Here is an 11301-nt window from a genome sequence, read left to right as displayed (position 1 = left end):
CTCTCTTCAAGACACAGGTCGGTGGTGACTTTGCCTTGTTTGAGACCATGTCATGGCTTCCCATTGGCGGGAACACATTTCTCTCAGAATACAACATGATCCTGCAAGGTCTGCCCCTCTGCCTCCCCCCAGCCCCCAATTCCTGGTATTCAGTCTTTCTCCTGTTCTTTCAGTGGTTGGGTTCAGTCATAAAACATGCTTTGTTTGGTTCCTACATGTTGTACCATACAATTTTATTGTTTTATAAAAATTGAATGAATTGGGGTGCCTGGGTGGCTAGGGGATCAGCGTCTACCTTTGGTTCAGGTCGTGATCCCAGCATCCTGAGATCGAGTCCCGCATCAGGCTCCCCGCAGAGAGAGGGGAGCTCTGTCTGCCTCTGTCTCTGCCTCTTTCTGTGTCTCTCATGAATAAATAAATAAAATCTTAAATAAATTGAATTATCAACATTAAAAATATTTTAAAAATCTGTAAAAAAACATTAATAGACTGGCATTCTGTGCTGTTGGCAGAGTGAGCAGGAGCTGGGGGACTGCCCCTTTAATCTGGGGTGGGTGCCTCTCTGCCTCCTGCCCCCCACTTTCTTTCATCTGTTCCTTTCCACTCCCCTTTGTAAAATTCACACTTGTTTCTCCTTCAAATGTCACCTGAAAGCAGGAAACTTCTGAATCTCCCTTGCCTCTCTAGCACAGGGACCTCACACCGCCAGGGCCAGGGCGGGTGTCCCTGCCACGTGTGAGCCACGGGGCCACACCCTCTTTCTTTTGGCACTTGACCCTGTGAAATTGGTCTGCTGACCACTTCAAGACTCTTCCAATGTGAACACAAAGCCATTTCAGTTTCCTTGGAGACGGAGTAGGGGATTAAGGCAGTTATACCAGCCCTGCAAAAAGGAAGAAAGCTAATATCAGTTTTGAGGCACAAAATAGGATTTTTAAGTCTGCAGCAAGATTAGGAAGCCAGGTTTGGTCGAGAGAGGTAAGGGTTCTTGAAATGACTTCAGCTTCCACTTTAGTAGATCAAGAAGCTGGCCTGGTGGACTGAATCAGAGGGAATCTGTCCCTTTGAGCTTAATGGCTCATGCAGTGGGAAACATGGGGATAGGGATGCTGAACCTGTGTCATGAATACCTCTTGATAGGCTAGGGGTGCACTTGGGGGATGCATTACACAGGGGCTTCTGTTACACTTCCTTTTTAGGACTTTGGGTGGGGGTAGGGGCAGGTGGCCTCCCAGCCTGCCTTCCCCACCTGGAAGGAAGAGTGAAGTCCTGAGTCCAGCTCCTCCAAGTACCTTTGCTTCTGTATGATGTGGGCGGGACTGGGAGTACCCACATTCCTGGGACAGGGATAAGATGGGGGGGCTTCTGGATTGAACTGAGGTTGGGATCTCTGGCAGGGGCATTTGGGCTCCATATCCAAGGGTTCTAGAGGGCCCTGTGCCCTGGTGGGGGATGGGACACAGGACTTCTCTCAGAGGCAAGAAAGCTCAGCTTCATCTGTGGCTCTGATCAAGTCTCAGGAGAACAGACTCCAACAGCCTTCACTTGGCCATAGACTTTAACAAAAGGCAGGTCTGCAGAGAAACATCAGGGGCGGTGTTCACAGGGCCTGCACTTAGAAGGGCTTGTACTTGGTTTAATGCTCTGCTGTCACTATCTCGAAATTCTTAGCAATTTTTGAACAAAGCATGTCATATTTTTCTTTGGCACTGAGCCCTGAAATCCTGTAGCCAGTCCTTCTCAGGAGATACCAGCCACATGTTCATCCAAGGACAAGGGACCCTTCACCCTAGGGCCAGGAGGGCATAAAACCACCTACTATCCAAACAGACTGGGATACCACCTTGAGGCATAGGCGCAGGGGGAGGTCTTTGAGGCCTTGGGGGTGGTGGGGGGGGCAAGAAAAACCCTGAAGAGAATAAAGAAACTATTAGATTATAGAAGGATGCTGTATTTGCTGCATTGCCCTGCATTTTGTTTTCTTCTCTCCCTTCCCCTTTCTCCAGCTACAAATGGGGTAGGGGCCTGGGAGGAAGATCAGATTATTATTTTAAAAAATATTTTATTTATTTATTCATGAGAGACACAGAGAGAGAGAGGCAGAGACACAGGCAGAGGGAGAAGCAGGCTTCCTGTGGGGAGCTCAATGTGGGACTCAGTCCCAGGATGCTGGGATCATGACCTGAGCCAAAGGCAGACACTCAACCACTGAGCCACCCAGGTGCCCAAGATCAGATTATTTTATAGATATTATTTGCAGAGGAATAAAGAAACCACATGTTGCACATCTCCATGCTGTGTGAATCTGTGTGATCCTGCCACCAATGGATAAGGTAGCTCTGTTTTTCATCCAGTTAGTAAGTTTGGGGAAAAGGTAATGGATAGCCTGATCTGATAGGAATAAAAGTAGCAGTGGTGAAAAAAACAAAAAGAAAAAGGAACTGGAAGGAAAATGGAAAGCTGCTTCTAGACTTGTGTACTAGTGACCTGGCTGCTTTCTGGGGTGGGGAGTGAGGGAGCAGAACAGCTGGTTGCCTAGCGATGCCTGACATCCACCCTCCTGGCACTGAGTTGGAAGAGAGCATGAGGGTGATGGAAGTTTTGTTCCATTTTAGCAATGGAGGATCTAATCCAAAAAGGAAGCCCATGCCCCTTCCTGTGGGTAGGGGAGTACAAGTCCCAGGAACAGAGAATGTTCCAGCCAATGCAGGAAGGATGGATTGTTCATCCCAACTGCAACATTTGCTGGAATGGCTTCTTATCATAAGTCTCAGAGAGTGTGAGGAAGACGGAGACATTCACAGGAGAGAGGAAGAGACTTTTCCTGAGAAGAGGACAGAGACCAAGTGATGAATCCTATGAGAATCAGCCTATGTAAGAGGGGCCCCCATTAGTCTCAGAGTTATTTCTTTAAATCTTGCTCCATAATTCCTTTCCTCCAGTCATGTACAGAGGGATTTTAATGAAAAATAGCAGTTTTCATAGAAAAAGTTACAGGCTCCAAGGGACCATTGTGGGGAGTCATCTGGTTCTCCCTTTGCCTCTGGACAAAACCTGACAGAACCCTGTCATAATGACCCCAGAAAGAAAGCTGTGCTGCTTTTAAGGTTCTTCAAAGATGGAGCTGTGTCATCTTCCTTGAAGCTCACTCCAGGGCCTGCACCTGCAAAGTTCCCTTCACGTCTCACTGAAATCCCTGCTGCTGTAACATTGCCACTTGTTTGAGGTTCAACCAGATGAGAGGGTAAAGCAAGACCCCAGCTGAGTGGGCCATCCCCACTCAGGCCATCCTGTCCTGGGGGCAGTGTTAAGCTTTCTTTAACCACAGAAAGGGCAGTCATATTCCTAGCCACCCAGAGATGGCCAAAGTAGATTGCTCCTTTGGCAGGGGTGGGGTGGGGGAGCAGGCATTGGACAGCCCTGTGTCCTCTTGCTCTGGGGACCCAGCGAGATGAGACATGCGACAGAGCCCAGCTTCTCACACAGACCCCTGTGACGTGGAGAAAGCCTGCCCACTTTCTCCTAGCTTCCACTCTGGACTGCACAAATCTGAATCTCTTCTTAGTAGCGTGACTTACCTTCCCGGAGCTGCAGTCTTATTGTCTGCGAAATGGCGTATAAGGATACCTACGTGGTTGCCATGAAAATGAAATGGGGTAATGAATAGAACACATCTAACATCATGCCTAGCACCTGTCAAGAACTTGGTGTTAATTATGACTGTTTTCTGGGCAAGTCGACATGCTGCGTGAACAGATAAGCTCCCCGTCCTTAGACCTGCCTCTCCAATTGGCCACCACCAGCTACACGTGGCTGTTTACTTTTAACTTAAGATTTTATTTATTCATGAGAGACACGCACAGAGAGGCAGAGACACAGGCAGAGGGAGAAGCAGGCTCCCTGTGGGGAGCTAGATGCGGGACTCAGTCTCAGGACCCTGGGATCACGACCTGAGCCAAAGGCAGACGCTTAACCACTGAGCCATACGTTTGACTTAAAATTAGATTAAAATGCAGTTGTCAGTTTCATGAGCCACATTTTAAGTGCTCAGTAGCTACATGTGGCCAGTGGCTACCTATTGGATGGCATGGATAGAGAATATCTCCGCCACCGCGGAATGTCCCTTTGGACAGCATTACCCGAGATCAAGTGGAGGCAGGTCCCTAAAAGGAGCCCAGGTAGGGCAGGCAAGCTTTGAGGGAGTGAAGGTCAGGGTCCACAGCGGGTGTCCCTCGGGGCAGTGAGTAGGAGGCAGCATGTGGGTGGGAACAGGGTGTGTGGGCCATGGGGGCCACAGCAGGAGTGACAGCAGAGGGTCTAGGACTCCTGGCCCCTCCCAGCAAGCCCCTTCCAACCAGAAGACAGCCTGCTGCCTCCCCAAGGGATTCCATCCTACTGGTTTCATCCAACACGCTTTTCAGGCATTCCATGGACATGTCAGTCAGTGGGTCCCTTGTGAGCCAGGGGACATATCTGTTGCCTCCCCTGACTGAAGAGGGATGTGGCCATGGCACCTTGAATGTCCTCTGTGGCCCCAAGAGGCTGGGCAGTTTGATTTCATCCTCGTGTGTCCTCCCTAAGTGCTAAGTGATCGGTGATACATCGAAGCCCTGATTGCTTCTGAAGGGTTCTTTTACAAGATCTCCAATAAAGTTCTAAATTATCATGCCTGTTTGGGGAAAGATAATGCCGGAGTGGGGCCAGGAGTTTGTCAGAAGAAATTCCAGCCGGGCGAGCATTTACAGAGCGAGATAAAGTCAGCGCTGGGAGATGGTGAATTAGACTGCTGAATATGTCACCATGATAATGATGAATAATAAATGACCGAGAAGCTGCTGTAACTCACAGGGTAGGAGTGGAGATGGGCGAGGAAAATTTATGGCCTTGTAGTGCCGGGGGAAGAGAACATCTCAGACTTGCCTCCATCTCTTTTGAAGAAAAACCTTCTCGAAGAGATGCTCCTGTGGAAAAAAGCCTCTTGTCAAAGGAGTGCCTGCCTCTGGGACACCTGGGTGGCTCAGTGGTTGAATGTCCTCCTTTGGCTCATGTTGTGAACTGGGGGTCCTGGGATCGAGTCCTGCATCGGGCTCCCTGCATGGAACCTGCTTCTCCTTCTGCCTGTGTCTCGGCCTCTCTCTCTCTGTGTCTCTCATGAATGAATAAATAAAATCTTAAAAAACAAACAAACAAAAAAAAAGTGCCTGCCTCAGTTTCTTGGAGACAAGGGGCTTTGGCCCAAATGTACCATCCCTCCATCCAGCCCCATCCTTGTCCACCCGACTCCCTCACCCTGTGAGCTCCTGCCAGCCAGAATCAGGGCAGCTGTGGGGACAGGCCACTGCCTCACCCTCCTAGGGCAGCCTTTCAACCCCCTTCTCTGCAAACAGGGAGTGGGTCCCGGGATCGACAGCACCATGGGACAAAGCCAAGGAGGGAAGAGCTAGCTATCAGCAGGAAACTCACGTTGGGAAAGTATTTCGCAGGTGTTTTTATTAGGCCCAGGGGTCACCTTCTCCACATCCGTTCAGAGCAACCACTAGAAAAGACATAGTCAAAAAAAAAAAAAGAGAAAGAAAGAAAGAAAAGACATAGAAATAAAATGGGCCTCAGCTCTGTGGATCGATCTTTAATCATTTATTGATGGTCTTTGGGGAAGCACCGACACAGTCCAAGGGGGCCATGGGCAACCTGGCCCGCCCTTCCAGACCCCTCCCGCCAGCCTACAAATGTGCATATGACCTGTCTTGACCTCCCTGCTCATGCCAGTGTGGCCTGTTCCTGGGCTTGGAGTCCGAGCCAGCTGCTTAGTCAGCTCTCTGCACCTGCTGAGTGCATGCCCTCCACGCCCTCTTCCTGTAATCCCTCAGGCACTGTGCACAGCAGAGTCAGCTCAGGGCTCTGGATGGGTCCAGCAGGAGCAGCCTTACCTCTTTTCTGAACAGCCATTCTCTTCTTTCTTGTCTTCCGTGACCTCACCTTACCCTGGGTCTGTGATCTGTAATTATGTCTTAAATTATAAAGGTGACTGAGTCACAGAGTGGGGAGGATATTGTCATTAAAAGTTTCCTGTTACAGTTCTCCTCCAAACAAGAGGCCCACATCCAGGCAGGCCAGGTGGGGAAGCACCCAAGTCAGGAGGCAGAGGCGAGAGGGAGGGGAATGCATAGGCTGAATCCTGCACTGGGTTCCCCCCGGGGTGAGGCAGGGCAGGACAGGGCAAGGGAAACAACGTAGGACTGGCTGGTTTGAATAAGGTGAGTGGGCTCTCAGCCACAGCATGGTCACCAGCTGTCTGGTTCCAGGCTCTGGAAGATTTAGGGCAGAGGAAATATTGGCTTGGGGGCTTGACAACATCCCCCTTTGTAGCTGCCTTCCTTCCTGTATTAGTTTGGTAGGGCTGCTGTGACAAAAAATTATTGACAGGGTGGTTTAAGCAACAGAAATTTGTTTTCTCACAGTTTTGGAGGCTGAAAGTCCAAGATGAAGGTATCTGCAGGGTTGGTTCCTGATGAGAGCTCTTCTGGCTTGCAGAGGCCTCTTTCTTACTGTGTCCACACAGCCTCTTCCCTGCTCGTGGACAGAGAGAGATAGAGACAGAGACAGACAGAGACAGAACAGGTGCTCTGGGGTCTCTTTCTCTTCTTCTTTTTTAAAGATTTTATTTATTTATTCATGAGAGACACACAGAGAGAAGCAGGGATAGGCAAGAGGGAGAAGCAGGTTCCCTGCAGGAAGCTTGATGCAGGACTCAATCCCAGGATCCTGGGATCACGACCTAAACTAAAGGCAGGTGCTCAACCACTGAGCCACCCAAATGTCCCTCTTCTTCTTCTTCTTCTTTTTTTTTTTTTTCTTCTTTTTTTTTTTTTTTTTTTTTTTTTTAAGTGGCTCCAACATGGGGCTTCAACTCATGACCCTGAGATCAAGACCTAAGCTGAGATCAAGAGTCGGACTCTTAATCAAATGAGCCATCTAGATACCCCCTTCCTCTTCTTATAAGGATACTAGTCCTGTTCGATCAGGGTCCCCCACCCCACTTATAATTCATTTAACCTTAATTACCTTCCAATCTCCAAATACAGCCACACATCGTGGGTTAGGACAGCAACATAAGAATCTTGCAGGGACACAAGTCAGTCTAAAACACCTGCCCTGCTTCTCACAGTGGGGATCTTGGGGTCACCTCCCAATAAACTATTTGCCTTGAATCCTTATCTCAAGTCTGCTCTAAGACACAGTGGGGCATACTGATGCCTCTCAGACTTTCCCCTCCAGACAATAGGCCCTGTAACCTATGATGGTGTAAGTGTCCTCCCATCTCTCCTGCCAAGGTCTCACAACAGGGAAGTGGGGGTGTCTCTACCCTCCTGGTTTCCAGCTGGGGCTGGATTCCACTGCTGCATTCCTATTCTCTTTGTTGCAACAATAGAGGATTTTGGATAAAACCCAGCCTGGGTTGCACACAGGGCATAGGAACAGCCTTGGGGCCAGTCATGGGGCTCCCATCTGGGGCCAGATGCAGCCAGTGGGGAGGGCAAGGGAGGCAACTCTGCTGCCCATGCCTGGGGGGTGGCAGTGGGCAGAGGTCTGTGCCCTGGCTGGGACAAAGCCTGCCCTGGTGGCCCCTGTCTGCCTTGGTCCGGGCCATCTACCTGAGAAGGCAGGCATCCTTCTCCCCTGGGGTTCCAGGAACCTGGAGGGGATGAGGCCTGATCTCAGAGCTGTGGCTGCTCATTCATTGCTGATGCAGCCCTAGGCTGCCCTCTCTTGAGCAGCCCCACTCCGGATATAAATTCCAATCTGGTTTCAGAGCCACAAGGACCCAGTGCTTTGGTGGTTGTACGATAGTGGCTGGGGAGGAAGGCAGATTTCAGTAAGTGCCTGCAAGTCTCTCCCCTCACCCCACATCCCCAGGTTCACATCATCACGTTGACCTGGGGTGTTAAGGCTGAGGTAAAACAGTAGCCCGTGTTTATGCACAGCACAGGATGGGAAATAGGAATGAGGGGCTAGTGCTGCTTGAACATCCACCAGCCACTGGCCACAAGCAGCTATTCATATTAAAATTAAATAAAAGTTAAGATTCAATTCCTCAGTCATAATAGCCATGTTCAGATCCTCAATAGCCATGGTAACTAGTGGCTACACCACTGGGCAAAGTAGATATAGAACACTTACATTGTCATAAAAGATTCTTTTTTTTTTTTTTTTAAAGATTTTATTGATTTATTCATGAGAGACAGAGAGAGGCAGAGACAGAGGCAGAGGGAGAAGCAGGCTCTGCTGAGCAGGGAGCCTGATGTGGTACTTGATCCCAGGACCCTGGGATCACAACCCAAGCCAAAGGCAGATGCTCAACCACTGAGCCACCCAGGTGCCCCATCATAGAAGGCACTTACATTCAGCCCTGATGGGCAATTATGGGTGAGCACCTGTGGTTCCTAGCTTCTGTGGAATGAAGAGTCCTCTGTTAAAAATGTAGCTTCCCAGGGCAGCCCGGGTGGCTTAGCAGTTTAGTGCCGCCTCCAGCCCAGGGCCTGATCCTGGAGACCCGGGATCGAGTCCCACGTCAGGCTCCCTGCATGGAGCCAGCTTCTCCTTCTACCGGTGTCTCCTTCTGCCAGTGTCTCTTTCTCTCTCATGAATAAATAAATAAAATCTTAAAAAAAAAAATGTAGCTTCCCAGAGCAAGCAGACTCTAGCTTGACTCTGAGTGCCTATGGCCTCCTTCCCTCTACCCTCTGCTCACTTTGGCTCTGGCTCCTGGTCCATGCTGGTCCTTCCTGGGCTCCCAAGGTAAGGCTGGCCCAAGGATGGATTTACCAGCCACCCTCAACCCTACCAGGAGAGAGGGCAGGGGAGTGTGGGGGTTCTCCATGCAGCCACCCCTCTGTAAAGCCTGTGTGGTGCCGGGGATGGTGCCACGTTGGGGCTGTGCCTGGAGCAGAACATGTGTGCACTGGAAGCACAGCTGGAGGGACCAGAGGGAACCAGTGTATCCGGCCATTATGAGCTAAATGGTGTCCCCTGTGAAATTCATCTGCGGAAGTCTTAACCCCCCAGACCTGAGAATATGACTGCATTTGTAGGCAGGGTCTAAAAAATATGTGGCTACCTCGGTGCCACCCCCAGAGCTTCTGAGTCCACAGGTCTGCACTGGGCCCGGGAATATATATTTTTAAGAAGTCCCAAAATGACTTTTAAAAACTTTTCATGTTGAGTTCATTTGAAGCTTACAGAAAAGCTGCAAAAATAGTACAGAGTTCTGACATAACCCCTTCCCTTGCTCCCCCTATAGTTACTGTATTACAGAATCATTGTGCAATGGTGGAGCTCAGAGGATTAATGTGCCTGCAGCCCCACTGGATGTGTGCATGTGTGCATGCAGGCAGGTGTGTCTGCATGTGTGTTTCTAGGCATCTCTGTGTGTCCATAAGTGTGTGTGTGCATAGATGTGTGTGTACATGTGCATGTGTGTGGAGAGCAGGGAGGTGACAGACAGCAGAGCAGTGGGGCTTGAAGCTTGTAGCAGGGCTGCTAATGCAGGGGAAAGCCCCCAGAGAAAATCTAAAAGTCTCTTCACTATCAAAGAAATATTTACTGCAATAATGAAAGACTAATGTTAAAGATTTTTAAAACGAGATGTAAGTGGGGCACCTGGGTGGCTCAATTGGTTGGGCATCCAAGTCTTGGTTTTGGCTTGGGTCATGGTCTGGGGGTCGTTGGATTGAGCCCCATGTCAGGCTCTGCGCTCACCGGGAAGTCTGCTTTTCCTTTGCTCCCTGCCCATTCCCTCCCCCACTCTCTCTCTCATAAATAAATAAATCTTTAAAACAGAAAAATGCGTAAAACATATTGTGAAAAGTAGGGGAGCCATGTAAAGATGTGTAACGTGCATTGAAATGTGTCCCAAATCCTGGTGATTCAGGGCAACCTTTCATGATACAGGAGATACTAATTAACTTCAGGTTTGTTAGGTTAAGTATCCATATTAAAAAAAAAAAAAAAGAAAACATAAGAGCAACCACTAAAATACTGGAAACAGGATGCCTAACTACCAAAACAGCAGAGGGAACAAAGTGTACAAGGAGTGTTGCCCACATTTACCTGGAGCTTGCTGTGAGCAGGCCCTGTTCAGAGTTCTCCCTGTAGTCTTCTGTGTGGAGATTCTGTGTCATTTCCATTTCACAGATGGGAAAGCAGAGACATGGAGAAAGAGAGCCCACCCAGGGCCAGGATTGAGGTCCAGGCAGTTTGGCTCGGTGACCTTGAGGAAAGAATAAGAACGAAGCTAAGGAAAAATATGAAAAGCAGAAATTCAGGGCAGATGTTCCTCCAGGTGCAATCTGTAGGCTGCACAGAAGGACGCTGGGGCTCTGAGGCTGCTCAGCCAAGGTCACATCCAGGGTGAGGGTGGGTGGGGCCGGGGCTCAGTGTAGCCCCCCAGCCCACTGCCCCACACCGCACCTCGCCCAGAGAGACAGTGGCAGAGGAGTAAAAATATAAGACTGTTGGTGTCCTCAATAATAGAAGAAACAAGTCACCACTCAGGATACACATCAACTCACAAATCATAGAGCAGCATTTCTGGACGCCAGGTGCTGCTCCCAGAACCAAGCCCAGAGTTGCATCTGGAGCACCTGCCTCATTGCAGCTCACCCAGACAGCCACGCGGGGCATGTCAGTTTCGAGATTCATTTCAGCAATATTTGCTTCTCCACCACATTAAACAAATCTGAACCTTTTTTGAGGGTAAGTCTTAGAGGGACATAAGTGCAGAAACAAGATTTATTTGTTTCGCAAACAAGCGTGCTTCCTGTTTCACAATGAAGCAATTCTGGTCGCTGTGGCCACGTATTTCATCGTTTGCTGATTGCAAAAGGAATGTATATTTATGATAAGAGCTTGGAAAATACGGAAAAGAAGAAGAAAACTAAAAGTCACCCATAATTTGGAGATTGCTCCCGTCAGCACTTCTACAGATTTTTAAAACATGCGAATAGGCGATACTTATCATATATATATTATGTAGATGTAGAATATGTGTTCTATGTATTTAGGGATACATACATATATGGAAAACAATAAAGAAAGGCAAAAGGATGACTCTTACAAATGAAAGAGTGATTAACTTTGGGGGTTGGGAGAGGGCCGTGATTTGGGGCACATGGGGCTCAAATGAAAAGCATTTTTTTAAAGATTTTATTTATTTATTAGTGAGACACACACACACACACACACAGAGAGAGAGAGAGGCAGAAACATAGGCAGAGGGAGACGCAGACTTCATGCAGGGAGAGT

General features: G+C 49.0%; 1 long non-coding RNA gene across 2 annotated transcripts; it reads right to left on the bottom strand.

Moving 5' to 3' along the window:
* Positions 1 to 357: 357 nt before the first annotated feature.
* On the bottom strand, positions 358 to 10703 carry LOC121488385. Of its 2 annotated transcripts, XR_005987036.1 has the most exons (8): positions 10569 to 10703; positions 10108 to 10267; positions 6457 to 6567; positions 5928 to 5995; positions 5464 to 5536; positions 4847 to 4961; positions 3579 to 3627; positions 358 to 883 (listed from the first exon to the last, which is right to left on the bottom strand). It is a non-coding gene; the product is annotated as an uncharacterized LOC121488385 (long non-coding RNA). The 2 variants fall into 2 exon arrangements; XR_005987035.1 differs by lacking the exon at positions 3579 to 3627.
* Positions 10704 to 11301: the final 598 nt, after the last annotated feature.

This window comes from Vulpes lagopus, chromosome 3 (assembly GCF_018345385.1).
Source record: "Vulpes lagopus strain Blue_001 chromosome 3, ASM1834538v1, whole genome shotgun sequence".
Taxonomy (NCBI): domain Eukaryota; kingdom Metazoa; phylum Chordata; class Mammalia; order Carnivora; family Canidae; genus Vulpes; species Vulpes lagopus.
Note: the sequence above shows the minus strand (reverse complement) of the source record. Positions and strands in the feature narration are given on the sequence as shown.